This window comes from Oryzias melastigma, linkage group LG10, assembly GCF_002922805.2.
Source record: "Oryzias melastigma strain HK-1 linkage group LG10, ASM292280v2, whole genome shotgun sequence".
NCBI lineage: Eukaryota > Metazoa > Chordata > Actinopteri > Beloniformes > Adrianichthyidae > Oryzias > Oryzias melastigma.
In genome coordinates, this window is record NC_050521.1 from 10,363,947 (window position 1) to 10,374,999 (window position 11,053).

Here is an 11,053-nt window from a genome sequence, read left to right on the forward strand (position 1 = left end):
GGTAAAGATGTACTGTGGACAATGGTTATTTAAAATATGTAAGTCTATATAAATGCACTAATTAATGTTTACATAATGCATAGACAGCTTTATTCTGCTGGACCCTTATTGTGCCCTGTAGACTTGTAAAAATATGCTGAGTCCTATATCTGCCTTACTGTACTAAACTATACAGGGGACAGTGTGGCTGCTTCATGTTGTACAATTTTATATGCTATTTTTAGATTAAGACTTAATACATTTACTTAGATTGTTTATAATGTCACATATGATTAAACAAATATTTTAAAAGTTAGCTAAGAAAGCAACAAATTAAAATCTTTCATCTAACTTAAAGTTAAAGGAATCGGCGCGTTTATTTCTTGATAAAAATCAAAGAAAAAGTTTCAGACTAACGGCAAAACATCAGCACTCACTAGTCCTAACGCATAAAATACAGGTGTCCATTTATCTTTAAGGGATTTGAGTGGTTTCAGGCCACTTCAACATTTCCTGCGGCTCACCTGCATTTCCCGTACAGATTTGCCTCTTTTTCACCCTCAGACTACCTGAAAGGGCAGTTGGGACTAACACGTAAGTAAAGTAAGTTCTGTGCAATTCCACACTACAAATCTGAAAAATGACAAGTGCCAAAAGTTTGGACCATGCATGTCTGATCAGTCAACATGATGTAGTCAGGAGGTATTGGATGCTTACCAATACATGATATTGAGAGAATAAGTCAAGTTTGTTTTTCATGCTTGTTTTTTCCTTGTCAGTGCCACCTCCAAACAGCAGCTATTGTAACTGTGTGTGACAACCAAACATGTATTTATATTCTGCACCAAATCACAGTGTGAAAGCCCCCATAGAGAGAAGAACGCTTCCTGGAATTTAGTCATATTTGGAGTAGTCAAGGTATACGTTCGCTTTTACAGAGGAGATAGTCGGTTAGTTAAACAATGGGAGGGCATTAAAACATGCCAACACAGCAGTATTAGTCAACAGTCTTAAGTCAATACACCCCACTGGGCGTCCTGCTTTTCTACAAACACAAGCAATCGCTTTAAAAGACCCAGAACTAGATAGAAACATCAATTACAGTAAATTACATCCAAACATTGTGTAACTCTTCAGTTTGTTTAATCTCCAAAGCTGTCTGTGGCGTACTGGATGAAAGCAAAGCAAAGCAGAGTATAAGATAACAGTCAATACCACTAAGATGAATTGCACTGTTGAGCTCTGGTGTTGCAGATTCAGGGAGTTTCTTTTTAACACTTGTTTTGATTCCAGGAATCCTTTTGAAAGCAGAAGTGCACTCTCAGGAACGGGTTAGGAAAACTTTGCAGAAGTCCTGTGACTTTTAAAATATGCTGCAGTAAATAACATGTTTTATGTTGGCATTGGGACTTTTCTGAAGTACGAATGTTTACATATTTCCAAAAGCATATCTAAGATACATCAAGTGCTTTAAGTTTTTATCAAAGACAGAAGTTGCTCAATTTTGCCTTAAGACAAATTTAAATAAAAGTGGAAATGAAAGGGTATTTCCAGCTTAGTTAGAGCTAAATTTCATTTTTTTAACAAACAAACAAGTCCATAATCCACTCTTATTAAACAGTTCATTGAGATTTCTTTTACCATGGTTGAATAATTGGGTTGGTTATTGGTTGCTGGTGACAGATTTGGCTGTTTTGGTGAAAATTTTGGTAGAGGTTAAGGGTTGTGTGTGTGTTTGTGGGGTGGGGGTTACAGAAAATGAAAGACAAATGCAAGTAGTGCCCACTCAGCTATTTTCCCAGTCAAGATCAAAGGCGAGCCGGACTGGCCGCACCGCGGGAAACTTGAGATGGGTCCTTCCTTTGTTTGCTGTTGCTAGGAGACCTGCAGAAAGCTGAAAGTGGGGTACAACATCAAAACCATTTCCAGTATAAATTTTTAAGACAGCTGTGTATTTGTGGACTGGCCTCTGCATTTGCTGTGCACACTGGAGCACTAATGATTCATTTCAGTTTGTTCTACAACAGCATTAAAGGAAAAACAAGTAAATGGAAACTTGTCATCCACTTGCACATTTTTGTTGATTTGACAGAAGCACGGCCAAGTTGATTTGTAAAAACAAAGAAGAGCAAAAATAAGGTTTGGAATTTAGATTTCTTTCTAACCCAATGTAAATACGGCTTAAATGATTTATTAGTGCTGCTCTGACTTTTAAACAAAACTAATTATGATACTGTTATGTATTAATGGACCCCGGGACAGTAAGGGTGGCTAGACATGTGTCACACAGAGCTCATTACATATCATTAGTTCAACACTTCAATAACGTCTCCACCTGCTGAGCAGCAGATAATGACTTGGCCCCTGATATTTGCTGGACTATTGTCTACTAAGCAAAGCACCACTGGGAGAATAGATCCACAGGCTTATGAGGGGCATGGTAGCCGATAAAACTGCACAACAATGGGGAGTACACACCTTCTTGATTTGATGTAAGCTGGAGTGCATGCAGAGGAAGACAGAGGAAAGATTCATGTCTGATTTTTGAATTTATTTCTGGATTTGTTTGTGGAATTGAGGAATAAGGGTTAACCCACTGTACAAACAATCATGGAAACCCAAATGCAAGACACGTGTATAATGCTACATTATGCTTGAATTGTATAAATATGTAATGTTTACATGTAATTTCTGTAGTTCTAGTAGAGTTACAATGTTTTTTAGGTGTATTTCAACAGAAAAATACATCTTTTTTTATATGTGGCTTTTTTCAAAAAGAGAAAGTCATTTTTTGTATTCACTGTTTTACGCTCACACATGCTACAGGAAACAGTTCTTCTAGTCCCACATTTGCTGTGGTAACCCTCTGCACCCAACTGGACACACAGAAGCCACAATTGCCAAAAAGGTGACCTTCATGTCTGGAGTGATAAAAATTAGAATTGTGCTGTGTCTGCATGTGTTTGCACCGCTTGAGCCAACTGGCACCGCGCTGGCGTCCTCTCCCAGGCTCCCAGTCTGCAGTGATGACAATGGCAACAAACTACAGCATGATATGGTGCAAGCAACCAAAATAGCAGAAAGCTAAGGGGGACTTTGAAAAGCATGTAACACAAATCACTGAAGAGAGATGAAATCCATGCATGTGTTTCCCTTATAAATAGAATTTCAACCATTTTTTTCATGCAGCAATATGACTTTAAAGGCCTTAAACTGATGTCTTACAGAGTAAATTAGGTTCCTTGAGGATTCTAAGTGTGCATCCATATTTAGGACCGAATTTCTTCCAACTAACAAGAACTAAAAATGGCCTACATTCATGTGTGTCATGAGATTATGTGCTGTGGCCTGCCTTAACTTGATCAAATCAGTGCCACTGAGCGCGCATGTGTGTGGAAGACATGGACACAGCAGGCAAAAAGCAATGAAACAAAACAGATTCATCGTACAAACATTTGATTCACCCTTTTAAAGAAGCCAGTCAGAGCTAATCCTGCTGTTCAGTTGGAAGAAAGAGTTGTCTTCTCTTGTCACTTCAACCAGGGATCCACCCCTGCGTGACATCACTGTCAAACACGCTGTTGCCAAGCCTCGCATCAGCACCCTAAATTCACTGTAATTGGTGTGTGAAGAGACTCTGCAAAAACTGATGTGCATTTAGGACCACTGACTTCCTGTCTATTATGAGATTTTAAAATCTTTTGACTCAGTTTGTTCATTTGCTTCTTCTTATGGATAGAACTTATTCCTGAGGTCTTCCACCTAAGTGTTTGAATACATTTTTTCTCCATTTTACATTATTTAAACCAGTAACAACTTGTTCTTTGGGTGTCCTCTTTTGCAAAGTTCAATATGGCAATTAATAAATCATGTGTGAGAAATGTTATGAATAATGTAGCTAAAAAAATTTTGCATAAATTATCGGCATGAAAACCCAGTAGGGAGAGTTTGAAAACTACAAAAGGGCAAATGGCAAAAAGCAAATCAATTGTGTGGATGGACAAAACAGACTTTCTACATTTTTTCCATAGTTCATTTATCTTTTAAGAAACAGGATGATTTCAATTCTCAAGCATGCAAATTATTTAAGCTGCTGTCTCTTTCAGATAAAAGAATTCATTCTTTCTTGTTTTTTTTTTTTTTGTCTTTCTACAGAATTGAGTGGCAGGTCAGCACAGTAGCCAGGATGCTCCCCCCACAAACAGTTCACCTCTGTCTCAGTCGATGACTGCTGCCTGAACTCTGCACCCCCACTGAGACAATAAAACGGCTGGATGACTACAGGAGTAGCAGAAAGGCCAACGGTTTATTACTCAAGTGATGCAAAGCAATACAGCTCGTGTGAAGACAAAGATTTAAAACTGCAAGAGATGGAATTCTCTCAGTCCGAGGTCAGAAGGCCAAAGTTACCTTTTCAGCTCCCTGACGGCAGATGGGGAGACACAAGCTGGAGGACACCAACAACATCCCCGAAGCTTCAGACAAAGGAGACATCCTGCTGGATCATTGTCAGATCAATCAATAAATGCTTACTCTGTATTTAAAAGACAAGGGAGGATCTTACTCTGGTTTTTCATTGTCCCATTTCAATTCTTACTATACCTTCTCTGTGTTGCTTACTATATAACTGCTGTTTTTAACAGAGCTATGCTATGTGATTGCTAAAAATGTTTCCATTCTATAAAATAATCATGTATAACGATTAACTGAGAGGGGAAAAGTAAGTTTAAAGCAGGATATGACCTAAAATATTGTTTTAACCCAAAAACAATCAGACAAGAACATCCATGTAAAATATATTTACTGTTTGCATTTTAACTTGTTGTCTAATTGTTTAATTAATAAAACATTTTTTTCCTAAAACAGCTGCTGTTTAAAAATCAAAAACTCCAGCTCATGCGCTCAAATCTACAACAAGAGCTTTAAGAAGCTGCATTATGATATAAGAGTTGTTTTGAGCCTTGATCTTTTCACACTGTGAGGGTCCCTTTTCATTCTAACGGCATTAAAGAGACAGAAAGAGCGGCACACAGAGGGGTGAGGCTGACGTCACAGTCCCAGAGTCACCCGCCGTGTGTTCGGCGTCTCCAAGTAAAGACTTATCTGGAAAGAAGTTTGGACGGGACAATGTGGGTGGACAGGGCGTGAAACTACTATCATCATCAGTTCTGAATGAAAAAAAGAAAACATATCTTCCACAAAAAAGAAGGCTCATTCCAATTCAGCTGCGTTGTTAGGACAACGAGAACCATCCCTCAGATGATTAGTTCCACTTCAAAAGAATTTACTTTCCCCGATGGAAACGTCCCCCTTTTGTGTCCTTACACAGGGTTTTCTCAGCCCAAAGGAAGAATCGTATGTTTAGTCAGCCTGTTTATTATTCCTTCTGTTCACACTACAATTGTATTAAATAAATAGAGTACTACCAACAAAGGCCTATTAGCCCATAAACATGTCCGAAGACACACCAAAAAAAGACTAAATCACAGGAATTAAGATACTTTGGTAAAGGCAGGAACCACATCACCCAAGGCATCTGCTGACATCATTAAACATGAATGTTCTGCTGGATTTGTTTGTTGTAACTTGAATTTATTTGTCTGCATTTTCATTCAAAGAGGCAAATCTTTTACTAACACACTCAAACGATCACTTCAAATTTCAAAATGATGATCAGGCAGACAGCACTTTGATGAGAAGGAAAAAAAAGGCAATTAGAGGTGTTAATCAAATAATTTTAGGCACAAATTACTCGCAGCCTAATCAGTGATGTGCAGTAACAGGAGTGGATCAAAGAGTTACAGCTGTGAGCTTGATCATTTACTTTGGCTTCTTCGGATTTGAAGGCACAATTTGTATTAAAAAAAAAAAGGAAAAAAAGCTATTTCAAAATGCTGCTGGTTGTTCAGATAAACAAACATTTTCCCTGAGTCCAAATCCCAAAAAGGCAAAATAAAAACATTTATAATATGATAAAAAAAGAAAAAAACATTTCAAACTTTTATTTTCTTATTATTTTTTTTTCTTTTTCAGTAGTATTTCAATGGAACTTTGCCTTCACTTAGGCTTTGCCAAATTCTGGGTAACGTATTTAATTTTTTTTTTTTTTTTTATGTATTTATTGGTATTTATTTCTATTTTCCACAAATAACTACTGATATTTTTGCAACACTGGCTTATCCTACCCACAATAATAATAAATTGCACTTTAAGTTAAAAAAAAAATCAAGTTTGACACTAAAAAAATATAGAGTTTAAAGACTTTCAACAATTCTCACTGCAGCTTTTTGGTGGAACTAACTTTTTGCCAACATTCTGTCTCCCTTTCATGAAAATCTCAGGGTAAATTCCTGCTGCTGTGGCTGATCGCCTCAGAAGCACACGTCTTCCCTTACATGATCAGCGATGAGCCTTCTTTCAGCCTACAGTGGTTTAATATGCTCAGCAAAAAGAGGCCTCTTGGCACCGAACACGGCAGCAGCAGCTCTTTAATGCTGCCAACTGCCAAAGCTTTGATTTCTGATTGATGAGTAAGGTCAGCGCAATAACAGAGCAACACTGCTGGTCATATTGCCCCCTTTTCCACAACATTAAACACGTCCTTTAACAGTGAAGCGGCTCCCGAAACTCCAGCAGCTACCTCATCACCTGTCTGAAATTGTATCTCCACAACATAAGTGTTGCATGCCTACAAATACATAAATCATCACATGCATGCACGGAGAGGAACAGGAGGAGAGAGGAATATTTCCCTCTTCAGAGATTTCTGAGAATTTGGATTGGACGTGAAGAAAGCAATGGAAACTCTGCTGCCAGTTTGTTTGTTACACCAATTGAAAATGTAATCTGTGTTATTAAAGCAGTTTAATGCAACAGTATTGCAACAAATTTCACCTTCGGAGTGAGGAAAGGAGGGGTTATGATGTTTATTCTGGGGGAAGAAAGGCTTTCAAGAAGCCTTGATGGAATATTTATGGAAATTTGGAGGGGTGCTGGTTGTAATGCTGTTGAGTTAAGCTTCATTACTGCGTGAACTTTATTTTGCTATCTGATTTTCTATGCGTGTTAGTTAGAAGCACAGACTACAGCTTGGTTGAAGACAGAGCTTTGTGGGGAATATTGTGCATTTATTTAGTCACTTTTAGTGCTTCTGTATGCTTAAGGTGGATGGTTGTCTAGCTGGTTTAGTATTAGTGTGTCAGTGTTTGCTTCAAAATGTAGAAAAACTTCCTCAATCAGATAATCTAGCTGGATTTTAATGGAAACAAAGTACTCTCGATTTTTACATTTTTGCGATTTTAATATGTTGATGCTGAAGTTTTATGTTGAGATCAGGTCAAAACAAGATTTTAAAAGCACCGTCAGAGAGCTATGACCAGAGTGAGTCAAAAACCAAAATATACATGCACTAATTTTACTCAGCGTGTACATTCAATCCCTGTGACAGGCTGGCAACCTGGTGTACCTCGCCTTCACCCAACAGTAGCCATGAAAGGCTCGTGACCCCGAAAGGCATACATTGGATGGATGGACGGATGAATGTTCAAAAATCTAAATAAAGTTACTTAACTTCAATACAATAAAGAACAAATTCAAAATTTTACTAAAACATCCAATTGAAAAAAAGTTGTGATTTTTGTCAGTTTGTACTGCAACCAAGTTTACTTTTATCATTCTTGTGTTGTTCATGTTTGTACAATAAAATGTACTCTTTGATAAAATTAACCTTTATAGCCATGTGTAGCAGTTTTGTTAAGATTTTTTTTAAATATAAGATAAAATGTTATTTTTCTATGTCAGCCATAGGATTCTGTCCTCTATTCTCATGTACTTCTCCTCTCCTCTATTCTTTATTTATTTTTATTTTGTTCTCTGTGCTTCTGTTTGTTGCAGTGCAATTCACGTGTTGTTCCTCTTTCCCACTCGCCTCCGAGGGAGCGGGAGAGATTTCAGATTCCAGGTGGATAGACCGTGCTCCTGTTCTTAGCCGTGGACCGCGCCTCTGGCTCGTCTGTCTGGCTGAACCCTATTCAAATACGTAGTTGTAGAGTTAATTAAGCTAATTCTTGTTTAATGGTCCTGGTCCTTAAACCGTCCCGGGAGAAGATCCCTCCTTCATGTGGACATCCCTAAAGTTTCTTCTTTTTTCCTGAATCAGGTTTTTTAGGAGTTTGTCCTTACTGGGAAGGAGGGTCTAAGTGCAGGGATAACCAGTTTAATTTAGTCTGTTTAGTTTAGTAATCAGCTATTGTTTATATTTTATGACTGACCTCCTGCTTCTGAACAATTACCGGCATGAAGCACAATGAGGCGATTGTTTTGTGACGTCAGGGTATATAAATAAAATTGAATTAAAAACATATTACATAGGTCATTGTTAAATAAAAACTTTACTGTATTTAAATACAAATAAAATAAAAAAAAATGAAAAAAATATTACAAATCGAAGTCACCTCATGAAAAAAACAGGCACAAGTTTAAATGCATCATTATTTTCCCTGTTTAAATAAATTACATAAAGCTGACAAGAAAAAAAGGACTTAACTCCAAAGAAATTAATTGCGCCTTTCATCTATCCAAGCTCTATATTTCTTGTTTTGATTGCTCATCACGTGCCGCAGCTTTTTTTTAATCAGCACAGGAACGTAAGTAATGCATATTAACTCTGCACAGTTTATTTACACCTTTGATTTTCCACCACCACCCCCTCTCCCAGCACAGAACTCCTCCATGACCAGCCCTGCAGCCACTGGGTTTAACTGGAGAGCAGACCAAAGCTTGCACTGGCAAAGTTAGCTGCTGTCATTTTCAATCCTCAGCCACTCAGGTGTGTGTGTTTGTGCGTGAAAGAGATGGTGGTGGCTGTTAAAACGCGGCTAGGGATCAATAAGATGTTGCTGTTAGCGAGAGACCCTTGAAGGGAAAACATCAGTGCGGTGGCATCACAAGTTGTCATGTGTGATGCCGGTGAAAAGTATCTGGTCTGCCTCTGCATTCAACCGCCTGGATGAAATTCAGCGGCGATAGCTCAGATCCCTGACATTTTTCTGTGATTAAACGACTTGGCTGCGTGATGTAATCTCGTCCTTACCCAAATGAGATGGTAATGCCCTCTCCCAGGGAATTCAGCAACACAGCGGCACCAAGACAGAAATGGGACTAATAATAGAGCCTCTGCTCTCCTTAACTTGGAATCTATATTATTCACTTCAAAACTGAGATCAACTATATGGGTCAGTGGGATTTCTGTGAGAAAAAAATAAAAAAGGAAAACTGTGAAAGGAGCAACCAAAAGAAAACACGCTCTACTGACAGCAGATCTAAGGAATGCAGCTGCTAATAAGAAAATCATTTGGGCTGGGTAGCAGCTCAGAACTTTAATTAACAGAGCTAACTGATTGAAAAGGAGTACATGTCCACACTCGTGCATGGGAGCCTAATTATTTTTGGCTCCTTGATTGTCTAAATAAGCCGTATAAATAAAAGCACAAGTGACTAGAAATGTTCAAAGGAAATTATTTTAGAAATGGAAATGATCAAAGCGGGGATTTTCAGAACTTCTGTGCGCTTGAATGTAATGGGACTTGGGTCCTTTATGCTGCTGCTGAGACGCACACACATCACTCCTCCCAACATCTGTTTTCTCAGGGGACAATAAAAGAAACCCTTATTTGTCCACATTTCTGCTCTGTAAGTCCAAAGCAAGTTCTGGATTTCTATTAATGTTAAAAAAAATTAAATATATATACATCAGAGTAGTAGTCTCCCTCACTTGTCTACAGCCATCTGCCCAACAACACCCCACTGAAACTCAGTCTGCCCCCAAATCACATCCAGTAAAATACAAGAGGTCATTGTTAACTATTAACTAATGTTACACTACAGAAAAGCTTAACTGGTGGTAAATTATTGTATTTATTGATCTGGAAGAAACATGACCACATAAAGAAGCGTTTAGTGAGAACTAATGAATCATCTTCACCTGCAAATCTTCATCTTCAGGTCATGGAGGAGGAGTTTACCCAGTTTATTACTCTGATTTACTTTAAAACCAGCTCATTTCAATGTCTGACATTCACTTTCTCACATTCAAAGTGGAATTTATGAAAATATATATATGTTTGTTTTCCTCATGGAACTTATCCACATTTTTGATTTGTTTGAACTGTTTGATTGTAAAACACAGAAAATTATATTTGTAAATAAAAGCCTAAAAATGTATGTATTACTGTTTTAGCATGAATTTACTTTTAATAGAGCAGAGACCTACTGTTGAATCACATTTAATCTTTGTAGAATTTGACTGAACAATTGCCAGTGTTTCTCCCATAATTCCGTTTTCATTTATTTATTTATTTATTTATTTGGTATTATAAAGTTTAATTTGACTGATTTGTTTTGATTGTTTTATTTCAATCGTTAAAAATAATAATTAAAATAACAAAAAGTATAACACACAAATATATCAAACCAATTTCAGATATTAGATCTTATATAGATTAGAAAAAAAATCAAGAAACTTCTTCTTGACAGTGTAATTACTCATGATCATAAATAGACATATGGCACATCAGTCACATTAGATTCATTAAACATAATGATTATTGATAAAGTCAAATAAAGTTTGATTATTGTGTGAAATGGAGAAGAAAGAAGTGAATCTATATAATCCCATCCCTATTGTGTTATTTCTAATCTATATTCTATTGTTGCCATAATCCCGTCCTTATCAGATCAAGTAACAAAATTTAGTGTTTTTCTAAATAACCTCAGAAAAAAACAATAATTTCAGTAAACATAAACATGGATCACACTTCATATGACAAATCTCATTATCACTCTGATTATCTTTAGAATACATTATTATGTTATATCAGTAATCATCACTACCCATTGCTGATAAAAGTAATGGATATCAATAACTCTTTGATTGTCAACAGAAAACATTGTGGTACCTTTATATGAATTAAAAGTCATTTCCAAATAGTAGAGTTTGGTGTACCACAGGGCTCTGTCTTTGGTCATATCATTGACTGTATAAGAGAGAACTGGACCATATGACCCCGCCCCTCTC

The 11,053-nt window shown here is 37.1% G+C and overlaps 1 long non-coding RNA gene across 1 annotated transcript; it reads left to right on the forward strand.

The window, feature by feature from the left end:
- The first annotated feature begins 346 nt into the window (after positions 1-346).
- LOC118599243 lies at positions 347-5,849 on the forward strand. Its single transcript, XR_004948537.1, has 2 exons — positions 347-2,887; positions 4,135-5,849. It is a non-coding gene; the product is annotated as an uncharacterized LOC118599243 (long non-coding RNA).
- The last annotated feature ends 5,204 nt before the right edge of the window (positions 5,850-11,053 follow it).